This window comes from Leucoraja erinacea, chromosome 21 (genome assembly GCF_028641065.1).
Source record: "Leucoraja erinacea ecotype New England chromosome 21, Leri_hhj_1, whole genome shotgun sequence".
NCBI classification, from domain to species: domain Eukaryota; kingdom Metazoa; phylum Chordata; class Chondrichthyes; order Rajiformes; family Rajidae; genus Leucoraja; species Leucoraja erinaceus.
Window position 1 is genome coordinate 30,709,405 of NC_073397.1, and position 24,675 is coordinate 30,734,079.

Below are 24,675 nucleotides of genomic sequence, written 5' to 3' on the forward strand. Positions count from 1 at the left end.
CTTTGCAAATCAGCACACAGTTGTCTGTAGAGAATATATCACTCCCTTACACTCTAACCAAATCGTTCTGTAAGGCGTTCTCGACTTTAGGCATTTTGACATTTGCAGGGGTAGATCCCACAGCAGCGGGGATGCTGGTCTCTACAGGCAGGCCAAGAACAAGCTGAGAAAAGGAATCGGAGCTGCCAAGAAAAGGTACTCTGAGAAGGTGAGGAGCAATGCCCTTCAGTGTGGAAGGGCTTGCAAGTAACCACAAGCTACAAGAGGAACCCCCTCCCCCCCTTCCTTGGACAATCATCAGCTGACCAACGACCTGAACGAGTTCTATTGCAGGTTCGATAAACAGAAACTTAACCCTGGTACCCCCACACCCCATCCCCAACCAACACTTCACACCTACATCAGTGTGAAAAGACTGGACCCTTTCCCAAGCACCTCTTTCCAATCACCATTTAACACCCACTTACTGCCGGGTTTTGCCCCGGTGGTGTAAATTTTCTTGTAAGTTACGTTAAAATGGCAAAAAAGGCTGATTTAGGCACTCAATCGTGAAAAAGGCATTATCTTCCTGAAATCATCAAAAAAGGCATGAAAAGGCACTTATGGCATTCATGGCAAAATCCTGGCTCTAGTAATCATGTTGTTATTATTGTCTGAATCTAAGACACCCACCCCATACCTGAGGAAGGATGAGCATCCAGAGGAGGTTTACGAGAATGATCCCAGGAATGATTGGGTTGGCATACGATGAGCGTTTGACGGCACTGGGCCTGAACTCGCTGGAGTTTAAAAGGATGAGGAGGGACCCTCATTGAAACTTACAGAATAATGCAAGGCCTGGATAGAGTGGATGTGGAGAGGATGTTTCCACTAGTGGGAGAGTCTAAGACCACAGGGCACAGCCACAGCAGAATAAAAGGACGTACCTTTAGAAAGGAGAAGAGGAGGAATTTATTTTGTCAGAGGGTGGTGAATCTGTGGAATTCATTGCCACAGACGGCTATGGAGACCAAGTCAGTAGATATTTTTAAGGGGGTGATTGACAGATTCTTGATTGGTAAGTGTGTCAGGGGTTATGGGGAGATGGGGTTGAAAGGGAAAGATAGATCAGCCACAATTGAATGGCAGAGTAGACTTGATGGGCCGAATAGCCAAATTCTGCTCCTATAACTTATAAACGCCAAAGGCAGAAGTGAGATGGATCACCAGTGAACCAGGTATGGAGTTGTTTGAATCTCTCGAATGATGACTCTTCAAAACCATTGGTATGGTTTGGTCTTTACGTTCCTTCGAATCATCATCGGGCAGCTGACAACCCAGCGGTATGAATATTGATTTCTCTAACTTCGTGGAACCTTTGCATTCCCTCTCTCTCCGCCCCTCCCCCTCCCCAGTTCTCCGACTAGTTTCACTGCCCTGATTAATTTTATTGTTTGTCGCGTTGTCACCTTCCCCTCAGCCAACAATGAACCGGTCTACATTTCCTTGAGCATCATCTACCATGATCTGTCGTTTGCTCGCATTATATTCTCTATATCTCTAGTTCTCTGCACCCTTCTATACCTCTAGTTTCCTTCTCCCTTACCATCTCAGTCTGAAGAAGGGTCTCGACCCAAAACGTCACCCATTCCTTCTCTCCAGAGATGCTGCCTGTCCCGCTGAGTTACTCCAGCATTTTGTGTCTATCCTTGGTAGAAATCAGCATCTGCAGTTCCTTCCTACACATCAAGACTTGTTCCATTTCTTGTTTATAGGTTTCATAAGACACTATATTTTCTCTGATGAAGGGCCTCTCCCGAAACGTCACCTATTCCTTCTCTCCAGAGATGCTGCCTGACCTGCTGCGTTACTCCAGCACTTTGTGTCTACCTTCAGCATTCACCAGCATCTGAAGTTCCTTCCTACACATCCTGTTGGACATTACATATGAAGTGCAAAGCTACTAATAACTACAGAGGTAAGTATTAGATTCTACAGCTTGAGTCTTTATGGAACTCTTGACATAGGATCAGAAATCATTTTATAATAGTTATGGGCGGCATGGTGGCGGATTGTACTGCTGATTGGTTTCGGACAAAAGGTTTAGTGTCACCATTTGCCGTGGTCTGTGGTGGTTTTATACTGTGACGCTCTAGCGCTGACCGAGTGGGTTTTCTCCAGGTGCTCCGGTTTCCCCCCACACTCCGAAGACCTGCAGGTTTGTAGGTGAATTGGCTTTAGGTAATATTGTAAATTTTCGCTAGTGTGTGTAGTTAGTCGGGGTGATCACTGGTCGGTGCGGATTCAGTGGGCTGAAGGGCCTGTTTCTGCACTGTATCTCTAAACTAATGAGTTTTTGCATTTGTGACCTATATATTTTTTATTCTGAAATAAAAAATAAATCAGCTTGTACTATCCATAACAAACTGTGAAACCCTTCCCCTTGCCCAGCTATCCTTCCCTGTTGTAGCTAATACTGTGGACTGGCAGCCCTCTCATTTAAAACTTTAGACTTTAGAGATACAGTGAGAAAACAGGACCTTCAACCACGGAATCTGTGCTGACCAGTGACCCACACACTGACCGACACGCACTGGAGATGATTTTTACTACTTACCGAGGCCAATTAACCTACAAACCTGTACGCCTTTGGAGTGTGGGAGGAAACCAGAGCACCTGGGGAAAACCCACGCAGGTCACAGGGAGAACTCCGTACAGACTGCACCCGTAGTCAGGATCGAACCTGGGTCTCTGACACTGTGAGGCAGCAACTCTACCGCTGCATTAGAGTGATTGGGCTGATCACCAACGGTGATGAAACAAAATACAGGGCGGAGGTGCAGAACCTGGCGGACTGGTGCACACGTAACAACTTGTCACTAAACACCTCCAAGACCAAGGAGCTGATTATTGACTTCAGGAGGTCCCATAATGGAGAATACGCCCCAATCTCCATTTACGGGGAAAGTGTGGAGAGAGTGTCCAGCTTTAAGTTTCTGGGCACTCACATTTCAGAGGACCTCACATGGTCCACCAACACCGCTGCGCTGGTCAAGAAGGCTCAGCAATGACTGTTCTTCCTGAGGACATTCAAAAAGACTGGTCTGCCCCAACAGCTGCTGACAACGTTCTACCGCTGCACCACAGAGAGCATATTAACGTATGGCATCTCTGTGTGGTATCTCAGCTGCACGGAGGCGGAGAGGAGAGCTCTTCAGCGCGTCGTCCACAGAGCGCAGAGGATCATTGGGACAGAGCTACCAGCCTTGGAGGGCATCTACCACACACGGTGCCTCAGGAAGGCCGTCAGCATCCATAAAGACTCATCACACCCCTGTAACGGACTGTTCGAACTACTTCCCACCGGAAGACGTTACAAGGCCTCCTACGCCCGAACCTCCAGACTCAGAAACAGCTTTATTCCAAGAGCTATAGCGGCTCTGAACCGGCCCTGCTGAGTGCCCCCACCCCCCCTGGACTGTCTCCCTCGGATGGTCACGACACACAGCTTATTTATTTATTTTACTTTTCTTTTTCATCGGTTGGAGCTGCATACTAAATCTCGTTGCACTGACGTGCAATAAAAAATATTATTATTATTATTATTATTATACCACTCTATAAGTTGAAGTCTCTTCTGCGTCCAGAGGTAGCTAGATATGTGCTGGGAACATGGGTATACAGGATGGGTGAGAAGGCAAAGTTGAGATGCGAAGACAGAGCCGGCTCGAAAATCCAGGTAAACCTTTCCTGCTCTGAATGCATATGTTTGTCTATAATAAGAGTGTGCTCCTAACGTTTTACCTGCACTGCTGCCAACCTCAGCGATGCCACTGTGGGGAGCCACTGAGCATGTACCTAAAACATAAAACAGTACAGCACAGCCAACAATGTCTGTGCCGAATATTTAGCCTTTAGAGATACAGTGCGAAACAGGCCATTCGGCCCATCGAGTCTGCACCGATCAGCGATCCCCACACACAAGCACTATCCTACACATTAGGGACAATTTACTATTTTTTTTACCAAAGTCAATTCACCTACAAACCTGTACATCTTTGGAGTGTGGGAGGAAACTGGAGCACCCGGAGAAAACCCACACGGTCAAGGGGAGAAGGTACAAATGCCGTACAGAGGTCACTTTAACTTGGTATCATGTTTGGCATGGATATTGTTCCTCTGCAGTACTCTTCTAGGTATTTGGCCCTGTTTTGACCAGATACTGTAGGTTATCCCTTGCTTCTACATAATACACTCCTTCCCTTTTACACCCGATTGGGGCGATGACTCTGTCCTTTTCCTGGATTCCTTTTAACACTTGGAAATGGTGGATGAGGACGCAGAGAAAGACAGTCCCACAGAACTATCCCGTCCCTCCCAGTATCAGCAACTATCCTGGAACTGAGGCTGAGCGAAGACTGCACTTGGAGATTTGTGCAGTGCAGCAAGCAGGGGTAAGCAGATGGGCAGTACAAGAATCCACATACTAGAAGGCAAGTCTGGTTTCGAGGTCTTCAGAGAACAGATATTACAAGGGGACAGGTTCAAGGATCTGACTAGTCGAACAGAAAAAGGCTCTCTGGTTTGCTTAGTTGCAAATCAGTTTTATTGGCAAGAGAGTCAAAAACAATACTTGTCTCGGTACATGTGCGGGGTCCGTTTTACAGCAGCGCAGAACACCTCTCTCCCTCTCTCTCTCTCCCCCTCCCTCTCTCCTCCTCTCTCCCCCCCCCCCCCCCTCCCTCTCTCTCTCTCCCCTTCTCTCTCCCTCTCCCCTCCCCTCTCCCCCCCCCCCCCCCTCTCTCCCCCCTCCCTCTCCCCCCTCTCTCTTTCTCTCTCTCCCTCTCCCCCTCTCTTCTTTCCCTCTCTCTCTTTCCCCTCTCCCTCTCTCCCTTCTCTCTCTCTCCTCTCTCTTCCCCTCTCTCTCTCTTCCCTCTCTCCCTCTCTCATTCTCTCACGCTCCATCGCCCTCTCTCTCTCCCTCTCTCCCTCTCTCTCCCCTCTCCCTCTCCCCCTCTCCCTCTGCCTCTGTCCGCGGCGCTGACCGCGACTCAGCCCGCCGGTGAAACCCTCTCGTACATGAACAAACCTCTGGCTTTCTGGCGCCTGCCTTAATACAGCTAATAAATCAGCCGTTGAAATAACTGCCTAAGTCCTGGCCAGTAGGTCTGCTCCCAAATTCAAACTATAACTAATGGCAGGGGACTGCATCCCAGCCAGCTCCCCCACCCCCCACTTTGGGAACAATGGTCCAGCAGCCGGAGACTGGCGCATAAAGCAATACACAGCTTAAACAGAGCGTTGTCGGCTCAGTGCGTGGGAATTTAAACAAACACAGTAGCGCTATGGGCTTTAAACAGCGCTATAGTTACAGCACCAACAGCGCTATAGTCACAGCACCATTGGGTTTAAGGTAGCGCTATAGTTACAGCACCATTGGGTTTAAAGGTAGCGCTATAGTTACAGCGCTATGGACTTTAAACATAGCGCTACGGCTGCAGCGCTATGGGGTTTAAAAGTAGCGCTACAGTCACAGCCTATGGACATTAAACAACGTGCTCCTGGCTTTAAACATAGCGCTATGGCCACAACGCTATGGTCACAGTCTATTCGGGAAATTTTTCTTACAACAACAGAGGCACTGACTTTGGAGCCCTGCTTCCAAAGGGTGCCGTTTTGTGCATGCTGATGAATGCATGGTGTGTGGACATGCTGCTACAAGTGAACCATTTGCAAAATTCCAGCCCCCTTTAGTCTCTCTGTCAAACGACTTTAAGTAGGGCGGCACAGTGGCGCAGCGGTAGAGCTACTGCCTTACAGCACCAGAGACCTGGGTTCGATCCCGTCTACAGGTGCTGGCTGTACAGGGTTTGTACATTCTCCCCGTGACCGTGTGGCTTTTCTCTGAGATCTTCGATTTCCTCCCACACTCCAAAGATGTTGGCTTGGTGTAAATGTAAATAGTCTCTAGTGCGTGTAGGATAATGTTAGTGTGTGGGGACCGCTGGTCGGCAGAGACTCGCTGGGCCGAAGGGCCTGTTTCCACACTGCATCTCTAAAATCTAAAGTCTAGATTTTACCCTTTGTGGTAGCCTGATCCTGCAGAAAATCCATTGACTTCCATTCTGCCTGCTATCATCTGCAGGAAACTGAACATAGACACATAATGCTGGAGTAACTCAACGGGACAGACAGCATCTCTGTTGGGAAGGAATAGGTAAAGTTTTGGCTCATCCCGAATCGTCACCCATTCCTTCTCTCCAGAGATGCTGCTTGTCCCACAGAGTTACTCCAGCATTTTGTGTCTATCTCCAGTTTAAACCAGCACCTGCAGTTCCTTCCGACTGGTGCAGTAGTTGGCTTGTGCGAAGTTTGGATTAACTAACCATGTTTAGCATTAAAGACTGACTGAAAAGAAAAATAGCATCTGTTAAAAAAGTCTTTGAGGGAATGAAGCTAGGAATACTGGCATCTTTCACTGCCACATCCATCTGGTCCAGCTTGGACTCTGCCGAAGGAGGTGCAGCAGATCCAAGACCATCTGTACGGACAAACACAGCCTTCTCATGCTGCTCACAGTTGTCCTGGAATGTGCTGGAGCCCAGTTGCCTCACAGCCAAGCCAAGTCTTCAAACAAATCTCTTTCTGTGCTCTCTTTACAGGCTCACCAGCCAATGCCACCAGCCAATGCCATTGTGTTGGTTACGAACCATTCTTTTCTCCTGGTGTAATCGTGACTTGCTTATTGAGGATCGAGCAGTCAGTTGATGATCTGATCATTGATGGAATTCCAATCTCGTTGGTTTCTTCTGCATTCCCTTCACAATTAATTCCTTACTTCAGCTGTTCTAAGGTTGTGAACAGGTATTCCAAAGCTGTTTCCTGGGACTCCAGTGGTCAGCCTTGTCAACCACAAAGTGCATCCTGCATCTTCTGGAATTTCAAAAAATACCTCAGGCAGCACGGTGGCGCAGCGATAGAGTTTCTTCCTTACAACGCTAGAGTCCCGGGTTCGATCCTGACGACGGGTGCTGTCCGTATGGAGTTTGTACGTTCTCCCTGTGACCTCGTGGATTTTCTCCGGGTGCTCCGGTTTCCTCCCACATTCCAAAGATTTGCAGGTTTAATTGGCATCTGTAAATTGTCCCTAGTGTGTAGGATAGAACTAGCATATGGGGTGATCATTGGTCGGCATGGACTCGGTGGGCTGAAGGGCCGGCTTCCACGATGTATTTCTAAACTAACAAAACTAAACTCCTTGCATGTAGCAAAGAATTGCACGTGTTGGTTTAAATCGAAGATAGACACAAAATGCTGGAGTAACTCAGCATCTCTGGAGAGAAAGAATGGCTGACATTTCGGGTCAAGACCGTTCTTCTGACTGAGAGTCAGGGGTGAGGGAAAAACAGAGATATGGAAGGGTAAGATGTGAAAGCAATAGAGCAAAGGGGTTGGAGATCAAGGAAAATGTAGATGGATCATTGTTAGCGAGGGGAAGTTGACAACGTGGCATACAAAGGTAAAAGTTTAATAAGGAGGACCGTCAAACTAGTCGGGGAACCAGGATGGGGCCGAGGGATGGAGAGAGGGGAAAAGCAAGGGTTACTTGGTTAGAGAAGTCAATATTCATTCATTCATCTCCATAGTTTAATATTATTTTGATTTGGGCTGCCTCTTTTCTCAGCCAGAATAGCTGCACATCGATCATAGGTTCAAATGCTTTTGTTAACCTTTTACCTACAACTATTATTTAGTTCTAATGTTTCAGGGTCAAGAATGTATTTTGAATGCTGCACTGCCCACTACAAAAACTATATCATATTTCTGTATTAAACTTAAAATTGTAAAACAGAAACTTTAGTGCCTGTATAATGATGAAGTGCAGGAGTCTCGTATACTTGGCATTTTATATGGAAAGGTTAAAATTTCTCATCTTGAAAGGTGCATTGGGTTGTAAATGGCCAGTGCAAAGTAGAACAGTAAATTCTTGTTTTCCACTTCATAAATGGAATCAAGAAGCAATTCACAGAGGGCACTGGAATTAAATATTGCAGCACATTGCATATTAAAATTAAAATGTAGGAATTTAAAATAAAATCTGCTTGTAAATCTGCTTGTAAAGTTGCATCTTTTTAACTAGTCATTTCAGTATTTAATGACTATAGACTTTAGAGATACAGCATGGAAACAGGCCCTTCGGCCCATTGAGTCTGCGCCAGCCAGCAATCACCTCCATACACTAGCACTATCCTACACACTAGGGACAATTTACATTTCATTACATTTCAATTAACCTACAAACCTGTACGTCTTTGGAGTGTGGGAGGAAACTGGAGCACCCGGAGAAAACCCACGCGGTCACAGGGAGAACGTACAAACTCCGTATGGGCAGCACCCATAATCAAACACAGGTCTCTGGCGCTATAAGGTAGCAACTCTACCACTGTGCCATAGTGCCGCCTGAGACCTTTTGGAAATTTTAGAGGAATGAGAATGCAGTTTGTTATTGACAATGCTGATCATTGGATCATCTGCACTGCTGTACTGCGGTCCTGCCCCTCAGACTGGTAAAAAAATACCCTCAGTGCCATGACAACATTCTATCACAGATCACGAAAAACAGAGGTAAGCATTTTATCCAAGTTTTGTTAACTCCTGCATCATAGTGATTATCATTTAAAGTAAACTTTATGTGAAGTTGTTTCTTGATAATGGAATCAACTTTTTACATCTGTTCTGCCTCTGAAAAAGCTTCCAAGTCAAGTCAAGTCAAGTCAAGTCAAGTTTATTTGTCACATACACATACGAGATGTGCAGTGAAATGAAAGTGGCAATGCTCGCGGACTTTTGTGCAAAAGACAAACAACAAAACAACCAAACAAATTATAAACACAATCATAACACACATATTCTTTTACATAATAAATAATGGAAGGAAAAACGTTCAGTAGAGTTAGTCCCTGGTGAGATAGGCGTTTACAGTCCGAATGGCCTCTGGGAAGAAACTCCTTCTCAACCTCTCTGTTCTCACCGCATGGCAACGGAGGAGTTTGCCTGACCGTAGCGGCTGGAACAGTCCGTTGCAGGGGTGGAAGGGGTCTCCCATGATTTTATTTGCTCTGGAGTTGCTTATTTCCAAGTCTCATGTTTTTCCACTCCGACCCACTTCACCAATAACATCCCTGAGAAGAATGAACAACTAATCACTATTTCTCAGCCAGACAATCTGTTCCATATTCTCGTTCTTCCAAGCCCTTCAGCCATCGATCTATATCCACCAACACCAAAGCATGGGAACACAGCCTGTAAAATCGTGAATATGGTCCCTGTTGTATAAAGGGTGGCACAGTGGCGCAGCGGAAGAGTTGCTGCCTCACAGCACCAGAGATCCGAGATCGATCCTGACTACGGGTACTGCCTGTACGGAGTTTGCACGTCCCCCCTGTCTCCCCCTGACCTGCCTGGGTTTTCTCCCGGAGCTCCGGTTTCCTCCCACACTCCAAAGACGTGCAGGTTTGTAGGCTAATTGGCTTGGTATGTTTGTAAATTGTCCCTAGTGAGTGTGGGATAGTGTTAGTGTGCGGGGATGGTAGGTCGGCATGGACTCAGTGGGCCGAAGGGCCTGTTTCTGCGCTGTATCTCCAAAATAAAGTCTAACCTAAACCTTGTTTTCAGCGAGCAGCAGACTGACAAATAAATTCAAGTAACAGTCAGAATGATTGTGAGGAAATAATTCTAAAACCTCATGAGGGCACAGATAGGGTGAATGCACAAAGTCTTTTACCCAGGTTAGGGGAATCAAAAACTAGAGGAGATGAGTTTAAGGTCCGATGGGCAAGACTTAAGTTTTTTTTGGCCTTCCATCACAGCAATGTGATGGATGTTTATGTAAAATGTAAATCATGTTGTGTCTGGGGTCTATTTGTTGTAATGTATGGCTGCAGAAACGGCATTTCGTTTGGACCTCAAGGGGTCCAAATGACAATTAAATTGACTCTTGACTCTTGACTCTTGACTTAGCAACCTGAAGGGATACTTTCTCACTCAGAGGGTGGTGGGTGGTGGAATCAAGAACCAGAGAACATGGGTTGAGCACCATTTTCACTAGTTCTTTCCTGCTGACAGGATTTAGCGGGTCTTGTGAGGCACCCTTACCTCTCTACATCTGCATCTTCACCTTCCCCGAGCTAACAATGATCTACAGTATTCCACATTTTCCTTGAACTTCATCCCTTTTTGATGTCTCGTTTTCACACCTCACCCTTCCATATCTCTTTTTCTCCGTCTCCCCTGACTCTCAATCTGACCCATAAACGTCACCCATTCCTTCTCTCCAGAGGTGCTGCCTGTCCCGTTGAGTTTCTCCAGCATTTTGTGTCTATCTTATGTGATTATGTGACAAGATTATGTGCTTTTAGTTTAGTTTAGATGTAGTTTAGTTTAATTTATTATTGTCACGCGTGCTGAGGTACAGTAAAAAAGAATGTTTGTTGCTTGCTATCCAGTCTTCGGAAAGACCATGGGCAGCACGGTGGGGCAGAAACTTTTAAAATCTTTCCCCTGCACGGAGAACCCGACCTTTTCCGTGTCAGGTCTCCGTTGTCGTTGGGGCCAAGCACCGTGGAGCGGCCTCCAGCAGGAACGACCTGGAGCTCCAGTCCCGGAGCTGCGGAGCTACTCATCATCGTGGAGCTGGCCGAGTTCGGAGCAGGAGGAGCGGTACTGGCGCGCTGCTGCGGCCCGACGCCCGGAGATTCGGAGGCTCCAACCGCAGGTCCGGTGGACAGTAATACCGGGAGCCCGCATGTCCCTGCTGGAAGACCGCTTTTCGTGGCTTCCGCAACGGCGACTTCACCCGCCCGAGTTGCGGGGTTGAAGAGTACCTGAAGCGGGGCCTTACATCACCGCCCGGCGCGGCTTTGAATGGCTGCGGGACTATGCTAGCGCCCGCCGGGGGCTCCAACAACAAGACCCGGAGTGTGGCCTTGCATCGCCCGGCGCGGCGTTAATGGGGAGTGCAGGGGAGAAATACATTTTTGCCTTCCATCACAGCGAGGAGGAGATTCACTGTGATGGATTTCTGTGCAAATTGTGTTGTGTCTTGGGTCTTTTTCTTGTGTGTATGACTGCAGAAACAACATTTAATTTGAACCTCGAGGTTCAAATGACAAATAAAATTGTATTGTATTGTATGTATGTGGGTGGGTGGGCAAACCTGGGTGATTATGTGTGTATGTGTGCGTGTGTACGTGTGTGTGTGTGTGCATATGGGTATCTGTGTGTGTGTGTGTGCGCATTTGTGTGTGTGTGTACATGTATCTGTGTGTCTGTGTGTGTCTGTGTGTGTCTGTGTGTGTGTGTGTACATGTGTGTGTGTGTGTGTGTGTATGTGTACATGTATCTGTGTGTGTGTGTGTGTGTGTGTGTGTGTGTGTGTGTGTGTGTGTGTGTGTGTGTGTGTGTGTGTGTGTGTATGTGTGTGTATCTGTGTGTGTGTGTGTGTGTGTGTGTGTGTGTGTGTGTGTCTGTGTGTGTGTGTGTGTGTACATGTATCTGTGTGTGTGTGTATATGTGTACACGTATCTGTGTGTGTGTGTGTGGAAATTCAGCAAAAGATTGTTAGATTGGACCCTTCAAATGACATGAGGAGGTGGTGGTGGAGAGGCAGGGAGTGGGGTTTGGCAGCTTGTGTGTGGAGTGTGTGGCAGGAATTCATGAGGCACTCTGACTCTCTGACGTAAATTCATAATTTTGTGCGGAGCTCCTGTGTGGAGCGCACGTGGCGAAGCTGCATTTCCTTTCACTCAAGTCACGATTTAATTGGAAGAGTTAAAGGCTGTACTTTGATCAGTTTATTGGCACTGAACCTGATGTGAATCCCAGCGAGGTTTGTGAATGATCCAACATTGTAATTAATGAGCTGTTTCTTCTCCTTTAGACAATGGCCACTTGCAAAGCTGAAGGTGCACTCAGGCATTTTCTTTCTCTCGCTCGAATGGAGAAGTTATCCAGTCCATTAAATCTGGGCAGGTAAGTTGCGGTTTAGTTTAGTTTAGTTTATTGTCACATGTACCGAGGTACAGTGAAAAGCTTTTATTCCGTGCTAACCAGTCAACGGAAAGACAATACATGATTACAATCGTGCCGTCCACAGTGTACAGATACATGATTGAGGGACTAACACAAATAACGTTTACTGTAAGATGAAGCCAATAAAGACCGATCAAAGATAGTCAGAGAGTCTCCAATTAGGTAGATAGTCGTTCAGGACCGCTCGCTGGTTGTGGTAAGGTGTTTCAGTTGCCTGATAACAGCTGGGAAGAAACTGTCCCTGAATCTGAGAAATCCCACGTGGTTACGGGGAGAACATACAATCTCCATACAGACCGCACCTGTAGTCAGGATTGAACCTGTGTCTCTGGCGCTGTGAGGCAGCAACTCTACCGTTGCGCTTCAGTGATGCACGAACAAGATTAGTTTTAGACAGTTCAGCAGCTTCACGTTCACTCTAACAGCTTCACGCTATTTTCTTTTGCAATTCCAGATTTTTTTTTCAGTGAGTATAAATGCCTTAAGGTGATGTAAGGAGATGTGAGCTAATCTCTCAGCTCCATGAGCCCAAACCTCCAGCTCACTCATCCAACAAATTGGCCTCCATGCTATCAGACTCCAACCAATGTACAGCATTGATGTCGGAAGCTCAACACCACAACTATCTGGTTCCACATCTCAGTGCATCCAACGAAGTAAATTCTCACATGTAGGAATGAACTGCAGATGCTGGTTTAAATCGAAGGTTGGCACAAAATGCTGGAGTAACTCAGTGTGACAGGCAGCATCTCTGGAGAGAAGGAATGAGTGCGTTTTGTGTCGAGACCTTCTTCGGACTTCTTCTTCCGTGTTCATCTTCCATGTTTCAAATGGTGACAACGCTGTCATCGGCCTTCCTGAAAAGGATGCGGACTTCCGGCAACAATCAGTGGGAGCCATCACTTGTTGCAATAGATGATGGTGGGGGCAGAATTAGCTCAGGATACTTACTCCCAGTCTCCAGCCCTGCGACGTGGACGCTTCTGCTATGGGGCCTTCGTTAGATGGATGTCAGGGGAGTGGGCGGGACAGAGATATGTCAGGAGGCAGGAGGACAGAGTGTAGGAGTGTACCGCCCACTCCCCTGACATCAGTCTAATGAAGGGTCTTGACCCAAAGCTTCATCTAGCCCTTTTCTCCAGAGGCACTCCCTGACCCGCTGAGTTTCTCCAACATTTTGTGTCTAACTTCTTATACATATATATTTAGACAATCGACAATAAGTGCAGGAGTGGGCCATTCGGCCCTTCGAGCCAGCACCGCCATTCAATGTGATCAAGGCTGACCATCCACAATCAGTACCCCGTTCCTGCCTTCTCCCCATATCCCTTGACTCCGCTATCTTTAAGAGCTCTGTCTAACTCTCTTGAAAGCATCCAGAGAATCGGCCTCCACTGCCTTCTGAGATTCCCAAGATTCCCAAGATTCACAACTCTCTGGGTGAAAAAGTTTATTCCTCATCTCCGTTCAAAAATGGCCTACCCCTTATTCTTAAAGTGTGGCCTCTGGTTTTGGACTTAATTTATTGAAAATAATTTAAATATACTAAACAGGAAGGTACACAAAAGATAATAACAGATTTTATAAGAAATCAGAGTGAAAGCTCTAGAAACACAGCATTCTGTGGAGAGTGAAAAAGAGTTAAGGTTTCAGTCAATAATGTATAAGAAGATAGAAGATATATGTGTGTGTGAATGTGTATATACTCACCTTATTTTAATTGATTGCATTGTTTACAGAGGAATATGTTTACTTATTGTGTTGTGCTGCTGCGTAAGAATGTCATTGTTCTGTTTGGGACATCTGATAACAAAAAAACACTCTTGACTATTCCAAGCATATTCAGAAATTTATCCGAATTAAAAAGCAATTCACATAACTTTCAAGCAGAGGCTGTGGAATAGCAGGAACACGGCTCCACAGGGTAATTCCCTGTCTGGCAAAGTCGGTCTCCAGTTTAATTAATTCTTACCTGCTTTATTCGGAAAGTTGGCAAGGATTTGTAAATTAGGCTCAGGAGAAAATTGAAGTAAACGGTTCCCTGCTTGTCTGGGATGCAGGCGCGTGTGTGTGTGTGTGTGTGTGTGTGTGTGGGTGTATGTGTGTGCGTGTGTGTGTGTGTGTGTGTGTGTGTGCGCTGCTACTTATGGGCTGTTGGGCGGTCGACTGTGAAGACAAATCAAACACCATAAGATTGATTAAGTCTGCCTTTAATTATCCCCTGTGAAATTTGAGTAATAGCACGAGAGAAAGAATTGATTTCGAGTGAGACAAAAGGTCAAGTTGAGTAGAAAAAGGATGTTTCAGCATTTTGTCAACTCTTGCCGAAGCGCTTTGCAAAATGTAAGCGTTTCCCTAATTTATAATATTTGTAGCAGGTAATACAGAAGAAACATTCCTTTTCAAAGATGGACGCAAAGTGCAGGAGTAACTCGGAGGGTCAGGCAGCGTCTCTGGAGAAAAGGGAATAGGTGGCATTTTGGATCGGAACCCTTCATCAGACTGAAAGATAGAGGTTGGGTTGGGGAGGAGGTGGGGTAACTGAAGGCAAGAAAAGGCCAGAACAAAACAGGGCTGGCAAGAGATGACCTCAGGATGGGTAGAGTCCATAATGGTCCATTGTTTGTTGGGGAAGCTGTGCTAACGAGAGGGATACAAGGTTGCGAACAGTGGGTAGTAGGTTGCCAGGGTGGGGGGAGAGGGGGGGAGAGGGAGGGGAGAGAATTCAGGAGTTACTTGACATTAGGGAATAGCTATCTATCTGTTATTGCAAGTAAGTCCTGCATTTCCTCCTCCTCCTCCCCCTCCCTCTCCCCCTCCCTCTCCCCTTCCCTCTTCCCCTCTCTAAATGACTTACCTTACACTGTGTAGCTGTTTTTATCTTCTCCTTCACCAAGGGTGTGAATTTCAGACAGCTCTCCCCCGCTTTCCCTGGCCCCCGCCTTTGCGATGTGTTTGTGTGTTGTGTGTGTGTGCGCGGTCGGTCGATCCAGCTCGCGGTTTCATCGCTGACGGTCGAACCAGCTCGAAGTTTTTCAGGCGAGTGCCCTCGAGGTTGAAGGTCGAAGACAGTCGCTGAAAGGTCACGTCAGTGGGACTGGCCCTTAAGTCCTGCATTCCCTCCCCCCCCTCTCCCTCCCTCTCACCTCCCCCCCTTCCTCCCCCCCCCCCCCCCCCCCCCACCCTAATCATCCTACTAGTTCCACTGTCTGAATCTTTTTGCACGTACAAACTCCACACAGACAGCACCCATGGTCAGGATCGAACCCGGGTGTCTGACGCTGTAAGGCAGCAACTCTACCTCTGCGCCGCCGTGCTGCCGTTGGTCGTGTAGATTCTGAGGAGAAAATGTTTCTTTGCTCGTAGCTCCCGTACATGTTACTGGAGCAAGAAGTCGTGAATTAGGCACAACATTAGTTCAGCAAAATGCCGCAAGCCCATTTGTGCTGTCAATTGGAGGTCAGAACCGACCCAAAGTGTGCTTAAAACTAATCGAATTGCCAATATCAACAATGAGAAGTGAGTGCTGAATCAGTTTGGGCAGAAGTTAATCATTCTGAAAGCCGTTTAGAGGCAATGCAATCTACGCAGTCACCGGATTAAAGGTTCCCACTGCTCTTTTGACTTACTGTCCATTCATTTACTTTTCTTTTCTATATTCCAAAGCAAGGCAAGAAGAAACGTATGCATCAGAACTTGATGTCAGAATCATTATGTACGATACCACCCCACGGCCAGCTGGCAAGGCACTTGGAGGAACTATATTCAATTTATCCCAGATGATCTTCATTCTGACCTGCAAATCTGGATTGGAATTTAGTGGAAACCTGTCCTGAAATGTTTCTGTCCTATCCATCACTGAAACACGATCTGAATTAAGGAATACTTAACAACTTTCGGCATTTTGTCAGGCAATTTTCTAAATTACAGACAGTAGACAAGGTGGTCTCTTGAGAAAGACTCCCATTGAAACATTTAAATCCACTGTCCTTTCCAGAGATTCGATATTTAATTTAGATTTCCTTTCACAGGAGAAGTAACTTTTAGTTTCGATTAGATTAGAGATACAGTGCGGAAACAAGCCCTTCGGCCAAACGAGTCCTTGCGGACCAGCGATCACTGCACGCTAGCACTATCCTACACACAAGCCAATGAACCCACAAACCTGTGTCGGAAGGAACTGCAGATGCTGGTTTAAATCGAAGATAGACGTAAAATGCTGGAGTAACTCAGCGGGACAGGCAGCATCTCAGGAGAGAAGGAATGGGTGACGTTTCGGGCAGAGATCCTTCTTCAGACCCGAAACGTCACCCATTCCTGCTCTCCAGAGATGCTGCCTGTCCCGCTGAGTTACTCCAGCATTTTGTGTCTATCTACGAACCTATAAACCTGTTTGTTTTTGGAGTGTGGGAGGAAAGCGAAGCACCTGGAGAAACGTCACGCAGTCACGAGGAGAACGTACAAACTCCCAACAGACAGCACCCGTAGACAGGATCGAGCCCGGGTCTCTGCCGCTGCGAGGCAACAATTCTACCGCTGCACCAATGGAAGCACCTGGTAATAGCTCATGATTTAATTAGCATCAAGAGTTTGTTATAACGAAAATAAATCCTGCACTGAGGGCCATATAATCTTTATCCCACTCTCTTAATTTATAAGAAGTGCTGCATAATCCTAAGTGCTTCTTAGAGTGGGACGTGCTTTTGGTTGTTTGGCACTACTACTTTGATTAAGTGTTTTATAGCCATCCTTACAAGGTGATAAACTAATCATGATGTACAGGTAACAATATAAATAATGGGCATAAAGCTTTTGAAATTTAGAACAATTATTTGAACATTGAGATTGGATTATACTCCAAATTGCTGGCTCGGATCCAACCATATAATTAAAAATCTCCATTGTATCTAGAATCGAACTGCATCGAAGTCTCCATCATATCTCAAACTGCCAAGCCTCTGGAGCTCTATCAGTCTGGTGCTGGCTCGAAGGGCCGAATGGCCTACTCCTGCACCTATTGTGTATTGTCTTGAATTCATCACAAGTAGAATACGCTTAAGTGAGGGAAATAAAACAACACAATTGAGCCCGCATTTAGAGTATTGTGTTGAGTTCTGGGCACCGTGATCAGTTTCAGTTTCAGTTTCAGTTTCAGTTTAGTTTATCGTCACATGTACCGAGGTACAGTGAAGAGCTTTTTGTTGCATGCTAACCAGTCAGCAGAAAGACAATACATGATTACAATCAATCCATTTAGAGCAGAGTTTCAAACTCGCAGCCCGCGGGCCGGATGCTTCCAGCGAAGGGGTTCTGATCAGGGCCGCGGGATAATTTCCCCGATGCCAGAGTGGGCTGCAGCTGTCCCCGGTGCCGGATCGGACTGCGTTCGTGCATGCATGGCGTGATCCCGCGTAAAGTCGCATTTGGCCCATGACCTAAAGGCGTGTAAATGAGTTTGGCACCCCCTGATTTGGAGTGTATTGATACATGATAAGGGAATAACCTTTAGTGCAAGTAAAGCCAGCAAAGTCCGGTCAAGGGTAGTCGAGGGACATCAGAGGTAGATAGTAGTTCAGCACTGCTCTCTGGTTGTGGTAGGATAGGATGGTTCAGTTGCCTGATAACAGCTGGGAAGAAACTGTCCCTGAATATGGTGGTGTGTACCTGCCTAAAGGTGCGTTTTCACACTTCCTTTTGCCTGATGGGAGAGGGGAGAAGATGTAGTTGTAGGAAAGATGTCAAGCTGGAAAGAGTGCAGAGAAGATTTATGAGGATGTTGCCAGGACTTTAGGCCTGAACTGTAGGGAGAGATTGAGCAGGCTGGGACTTGGGGCACAGAAGGATGAGGGGTGATCGTATAGAAGTGGATAAAACCATGAGAGGAATCGATTAGGTAGATGCACAGCATCTCTTGCCCAGAGTAGGAGGATCGAGAACCAGGGGACATAGGTTTAAGGTGAGGGGAGAAAGATTTAATGAGAATCGGACAGCATAGTGGCCTAGCGTTAGAGCTACAGTCTTACAGCGCCAGAGAACCGGCTTCGACCCTGACTACAGGTGCTTATTTTTATGGATTTGTACGTTCTCCCCGTGACTGACGTGGGTTTTCTCCGAGATCTTTGGTTTCTTCCCACACTCCAAAAACGTACAGGTATGTAAGTTAATTACCTTGGTGTAAATGTAAATTGCCCCTAGTGTGTGTAGGATAGTGTTCGTGTGTGGGGATCGATGGTGAGAGCAGACTCGGTGGACCCTGGAGCCTGTTTCCAAGCCGTATTTCTAAACAAAAATCTGAGGGGTAACGTTTTTCACATAAAGGGTGGTAGGTGTATGGAACGAGCTGCCAGAGGAGGTAGTTGAGAAAAATTTAGACAGGTACACAGATAGGACAGGTTTAGTGGGATACGGGTCAAACGCAGGAAGGTGCGGCTAGTATAGATGGGACATGTTGGCCGGCATGGGCAAGTTGGGCTTAGGGGCCTGTCTCCATGCTATATGACTCTATGACTCTAATTAATCTGTTTAACAATTCCGACTCCATTTAAGTTTATTACACGGCAGCAAGAATAATGGGAACAAAAGTTTGTGCAATTTATACCAATTATTTGAATGTTAAGATTGGATTCTCTTCCCAAATTGCACGCGATTATCTAGCCTTATAATTAAAAGTTTTGATTGAATCTAGAATGGTTTATTACGCAGCATCCTATTTAGAAATTGTCCATCACACCTCAAACTATTACACTTCTGCAGTGTCTATCAATCGCAAGAGTATCAGAAATACAATCTTCAAACGAGTGCAACATAGCCACACATCTGTTTAACAAGGCTGATTCTTTTAAATTTCATTGCACAGTAGCAAAGGTACTGATTAATAACTGAATTATTTTGCCATCTTGTAAACACAATTTATTGTATATTACTTCAAAGAATAATTTGCTATAACAACCTACCTTTCTTTTAGAGGCAGTTAGTGTGAACAGACCTACTCTCATGTCTGATGAATCTGTCCCCATTTTTTACAATTAGTACGACTGAGCCTAAATTAGTAAAAGATTAAAAAAATATTAAATTATTTGGCTATTTGATCCTCGATTCACATTAAAATTTCATTCCATTTTCTTTAAGATTAAAAATGCAACCAAATCACATTATTTGATATCCAAATCAATTGTAGACATTTATAAAAAGAAACAAATATATTTTCTGTGCCCTTTGCTTAGTTTAGTTTAGTTTAGACATACAGCGTGGAAACAGGCCCTTCGGCCCACCGAGTCCTCGCCGACCAGCGATCCCCGCACATTAACACTATCTTTCTGCACACACTAGGGCCAATTTACACGTATACCAAGGCAATTGACCTACAAACTTGCACGTCTTTGGAGAACGTACAAACTCTGTACAGACAGCACCCATCGTCGGGATTGAACCCGGGTCTCCAACGCTGCAAGCGCAGCAAGGCAGCAACTCCACCGCTGCGCCACCGTGCCATCCCTGCTGTTGCTCATTACACATTTCATAAATATTTCGAATAAGTATTGAAAGGCATTTTGCAGTATGGCTCAGTAAAGTTGTGAACAGGTGATCGTTGGTCAGTGTAGTATAGGCTCAATGGGCCGAAGGGCCTTTTTCCATGCTGTATCTCTGAACTAAACAACTAAATTCTGACAATTGATCAAGATGTGTTTTGAATAGTCATTTAACATTTTCAAAACATTTTATTGAACTTCTATGCTTGTGCATTGTCATTGTATTCTACATTTTTTAACTGCAGAGGCTGGTTTATAAGGTCATAAGTGATAGGGGTGGAATTAGGCCATTCGGCCCATCAAATCTACTCCTCCATTCAATCATGGCTGAATCTATCTCTCCATCCGAACCCCATCCTCCCCATAACCCCTGACATCCATACTAATCAAGAATCTATCTATCTCTGCCTTAAAATATCAATTGACTTGGCCTCCACAGCCTTCTGTGGCAAAAAAAAATCCACAGATTCACCACCATGTGACGAGAAAAATATCACCTCATCAGCTTCCTTTCACAATGTCCTTTAATTCTGAGGCTATGGCCTCTGGTTCTAGACTCTCCCACTAGTGGAAAACCAGTTTACACTGAAGATAGACACAGGAAGCTGGAGTAACTCAGCAGATCAGGCAGCATCTCTGGATGGAAGGATGGAAGGAATGGGAAGGAATGGGTGACGTTTCCGGTCGAGAAGAAAGGTCTCGACCCTATTCCTTCTATCCAGAGATGCTGCCTGACCTGCTGAGTTACTCCAGCATTCTGTGTCTATCTTCAGTGTCTTCTGTGTACACTGTGTCTATCTTCAGTATCTATCTTCAGCTCCCTGTCCCATTGAATTGCTCCGGTATTTTGTGTCTATTATTCTACATCTTCATCTATTAAGGTGATTTTGAATCTCTCTGTCATTGTTTTATGCAAAGTTTATTAACTGAATGCAGCCTACTCCTCTATTATTACATTAATTTTCCAGCTGGTAATATTTAGCACTCAGCGGGAAATCTCCCAGTATTACTATTGGGCCGCTCCAGTTGTTTTGACAGTCCATCTTAGCTACCTTTCCCAATATTTTATGAGATTGCAATGATGTTAGTAAGCAAGCCCTCCAACACAGACGGATTTTTTTCTGCAGCATGTTCAGTTTAGTTTAGATTAGGTTAGAGATACAGTGTGGAAACAGGCCCTTCGGCCCACCGAGTCCGCATCGACCAGCAATCACCCTGGGCACTAGTACTGTCCTACACACTAGGGACATATTCCATTTTCTACCGAAGCCAAATTAACCTACAAACCTGTACGTATTTGGGGTGTGGGAGGAAACTGGAGCACCCGGAGAAAACCCACGCAGGGTGATGAATCTGTGGAATTCATCGCTGTGGAGGCCTTGTCAATGGATAAGTTTAAGGCATTTTTTTCATTGCATCATGAGGCAGCACGGTGGTAGAGCGGTAGAGTTGCTGCCTCACTTCACAAGACACCTGGATTCGATCCTGACTACGGGTGCTGTCTGTACGGAGTTTGTACGTTCTCCCTGTGACCGCGTTGGTTTTCTCCAGGTGCTCCGGTTTCCTACCACACGTCAAAGAAGTGCAGGTTTATAGGTTAATTGGCTTTGGTAAGATTGTAAATTGCCCCTCGTGTGCAACATAGAACTAGTGCACGGGGTGATTGTTGGTCAGTGTGAACGCGCTGGGCCAAAGGGGCCTGTTTCTGTGCTGTCTCTCTAAAGTAAAGTAAATTAAAGAAAATTAGAGCATTTTGGTTGGAGACATGAACAAACAATCCAGATGACATGATTTCAAATCTCACATGGATAAATGGTGAAATTGAATTAAATGTGCATTCACCTCGAGCCTAACACCTGCAAGACACAATGGATCTTTCTAAAAACTCATCTGTAACACTGCTAAGTATCTAAGTGACGGAGTGTGTTCCTTGCCGATACTGTTCATCCAAAGAAAACACTTTCATTTTGTACATTTTTATATTCTTCCCATCTATTAAAATGAAATTACTTCCAGTTTATTAAATAGCGGTAGAGTTGCAGCCTAATGCCCCTGTCCCACTTAGGAAACCGGAACGGAAACCTCTGGAGACTTTGCGCCCCACCCAAGGTTTCCGTGCGGTTCCCCGAGGTTTTTGTCAGTCTCCCTACCTGCTTCCACTACCTGCAACCTCCGTCCACCACCTGCAATTTCTGGGAACCGCACGGAAACCTTGGGTGGGGCGCAAAGTCTCCAGAGGTTTCCGTTCAGGTTTCCTAAGTGGGACAGGGGCATACAGTGCCAGAGACCCGGGTTCGATCCTGACGATGGGCGCTGTCTGTACGGAGTTTGTACGTTCTCCCTGTGACCACGTGGGCTTTCCCCTACACATCTATACTCCAGGGATATACAGGTTTGTGGGCTAATTACCTTAGGTAAAGATTGTACACGGTCCCTAGTGTGTAGGATAGTACGAGGATCGCTGGTTAGTGCGGTCTCGGTGGGCCGAAGGGCCTGTTTCCACGCTGTATCTCTAAACTAAACTAAACTAAACTAAAAGTGAACACTAATAGAATGGGAAGGCGCATTTAAAAACAACTTTTCAAAACAACTGTGAGGTTCAATGGAAAAAATTAACACATATTCAATATTTGCTTTAAATAAATAAATGCTAACAATTTCTGATTGGTTAAGTGGGTTTTTAATTACATAGTTATCACAATTTCATGCCTGTCCATATGTTTCAATGGCCAATTTCTTGCTGAGATACTGCTGTAGCAATCTTGTAGAGAAGCAGGGTGGTTTGGTCAGAAATTTGCTGGACATGCTGTCACTTAAATTTGCAGCTGGATTTATTCTTCAGCAATAGCATTGCTGTTAATTTAACGGTGTAATTTAATAATTATTATAAAGTATTTAATAATATAACTCACTGAGTAGAAACATCAGGGATTTTTGCATCATGTTTAGAATGTGTTTTTGTGTGTACCCTCTACTCATTAAGATTCTGTGGAATCTAATATTGATTGAAATTAAAATAACGTCATGTATATTTATTCTTGAATAGAATTAGGGTCAGGCAACTCACCCCTGTTCCAGCATTTAATAAAATCCTGATGACAGACTCAAATCGGCATTTGATGGCTCTGGGTCTGTACTCGTTGGGGTTTGGAAGGATGAGGGGGGGGGACCTCATTGAAACTTACCGAATCGAGGAACCCCTCATCCTTCCAAACTCCACGAGTGGATATGGAGAGGATGTTTCCATGTGTGAGAGACTCTAGGACTAGAGGACACAGACTCAGAATAAAAGGATGTACCTTTAGGAAGGAGATGAGGTGGAATTACTTTTGTCAGAGGGTGGTGAATCTGTGTTTCCAATGGAGGAAATGTTTGGGTTACCAACAGATCTCAGAAAGGGAGACACATGGAAGATGTAGATGCCGTTCTGGAATAACTCAGCGGGGCAGGAAGCATCTTTGGAGAACATGGATAGGTGACGTTTTGGGTCAAGATCCATCTTCAGTTTGACCAAGGGTCCCAACCCGACACATGGGGTGAGATTTTGGGTCGAGACTCACTTCAGTCTGAGAAGGGCCCCAACACAAAATGTCAGCTCCCTATGTTCTCCAGAGCCGCTGCCTAACCCAGCTGAGTTACTCCAGCACTTGGCATCTCATTAAAGGAAATGAACCCAATCTTTTTTTCTATTTACCTCAGTATTTCAATATTTAATAAAACAATTATTTTTATGTGGGAATTGGGCTTGCTGATGCATTTTGCGATCTCTGCATCTTTTAGAAAAATAGAAAATAGGTGCAGATGTTGGCCATTTGGCCCTTCGAGACTGCACCGCCATTCGATATGATCATGCCTGATCATCCAACTCAGTATCCCATCCCTGCCTTCTCTCCATACCCCCTGATCCCTTAAGCCACAAGGATCACATCTAACTCCCTCTTAAATATAGCCAATGAACTGGCCTCAACTACCTTCTGTGGCAGAGAATTCCACAGATTCACCACTCTGTGTGTAAAAAATGATTTTCTCATCTCGATTGCTTTGTTTTCCTGTCTAATGGGAAACAAAGCAAAAATAACTATTGTCAAGATCATGTGCATATTCATGCAAGAGAAGACACTTGCCAAAAGTTTCCGAGCTCACCACATTTATTCCAAGGTGCTGCTCAATTGCACGTCAGTATTAACAAAACAAAATATAGTTAAACAATACAAATTACAAAATGGGGCAATTAAAATCTCGATCCATAGCTGCATTGCCTACAGACCTATGCACATAAACAATAACATGACTCAAATGTAAATGGCATGTTTGCACAACGATAATTCCTTAAGTGTAGGTATAATTTTTTTTTAAATCATTCATTAATTTTGTCGTCTTAATTTAGAGATACAGCGTGAAACAGGCCTTTCGACCCACTGAGTCCAGAGTGACCAGCGATCCATGCACATTAACACTATCCTACACACACTAGGGACAATTTACACATACACCAAGCCAGTTAACCTACAAACCTGTACGTCTTTCGAGTGTGGGAGGAAACTGAAGATCTCGGAGAAAACCCACGCGGTCACGGGGAGAACATACAAACTCCATACAGACAGCACCCATAGTCGGGATCGAACCCGGGCCTCCGGTGCTGCAAGCGCTGTAGGCAGCAACTCTACCGCAGTGCCACCGTGCCGCCCATAAAGTCATAGAGTCATACAGCATGGAAACTAGCCCTTCAATCCTTGCCCACACCGGCCAGCATGCTAAATCTACACTAGTCCCACCTGATACACTAGCACTATCCTACAGACTAGGGACACCTTATGGGCCTGTCCCACTTAGATGATTTTTTTTGGCGACTCCAGGTGACACAATGTTTGCTGTCGTAGGTTGTCGTAGGTTGTCACCAGGTGTCGTAGGTGAATTCCATTAAAATAAGTCCCTGGCAGTCACCTAAAGAGTCTCCTAAGTGGGACAGGACCATTACATTTTACAGAAACCACTTAACCTTCAAACCTGTACGTCTTTGGAGCGTGGGAGGAAACCAGAGCGCCCAGAGAAAATCCATGCAGTCGCAGGGAGATTG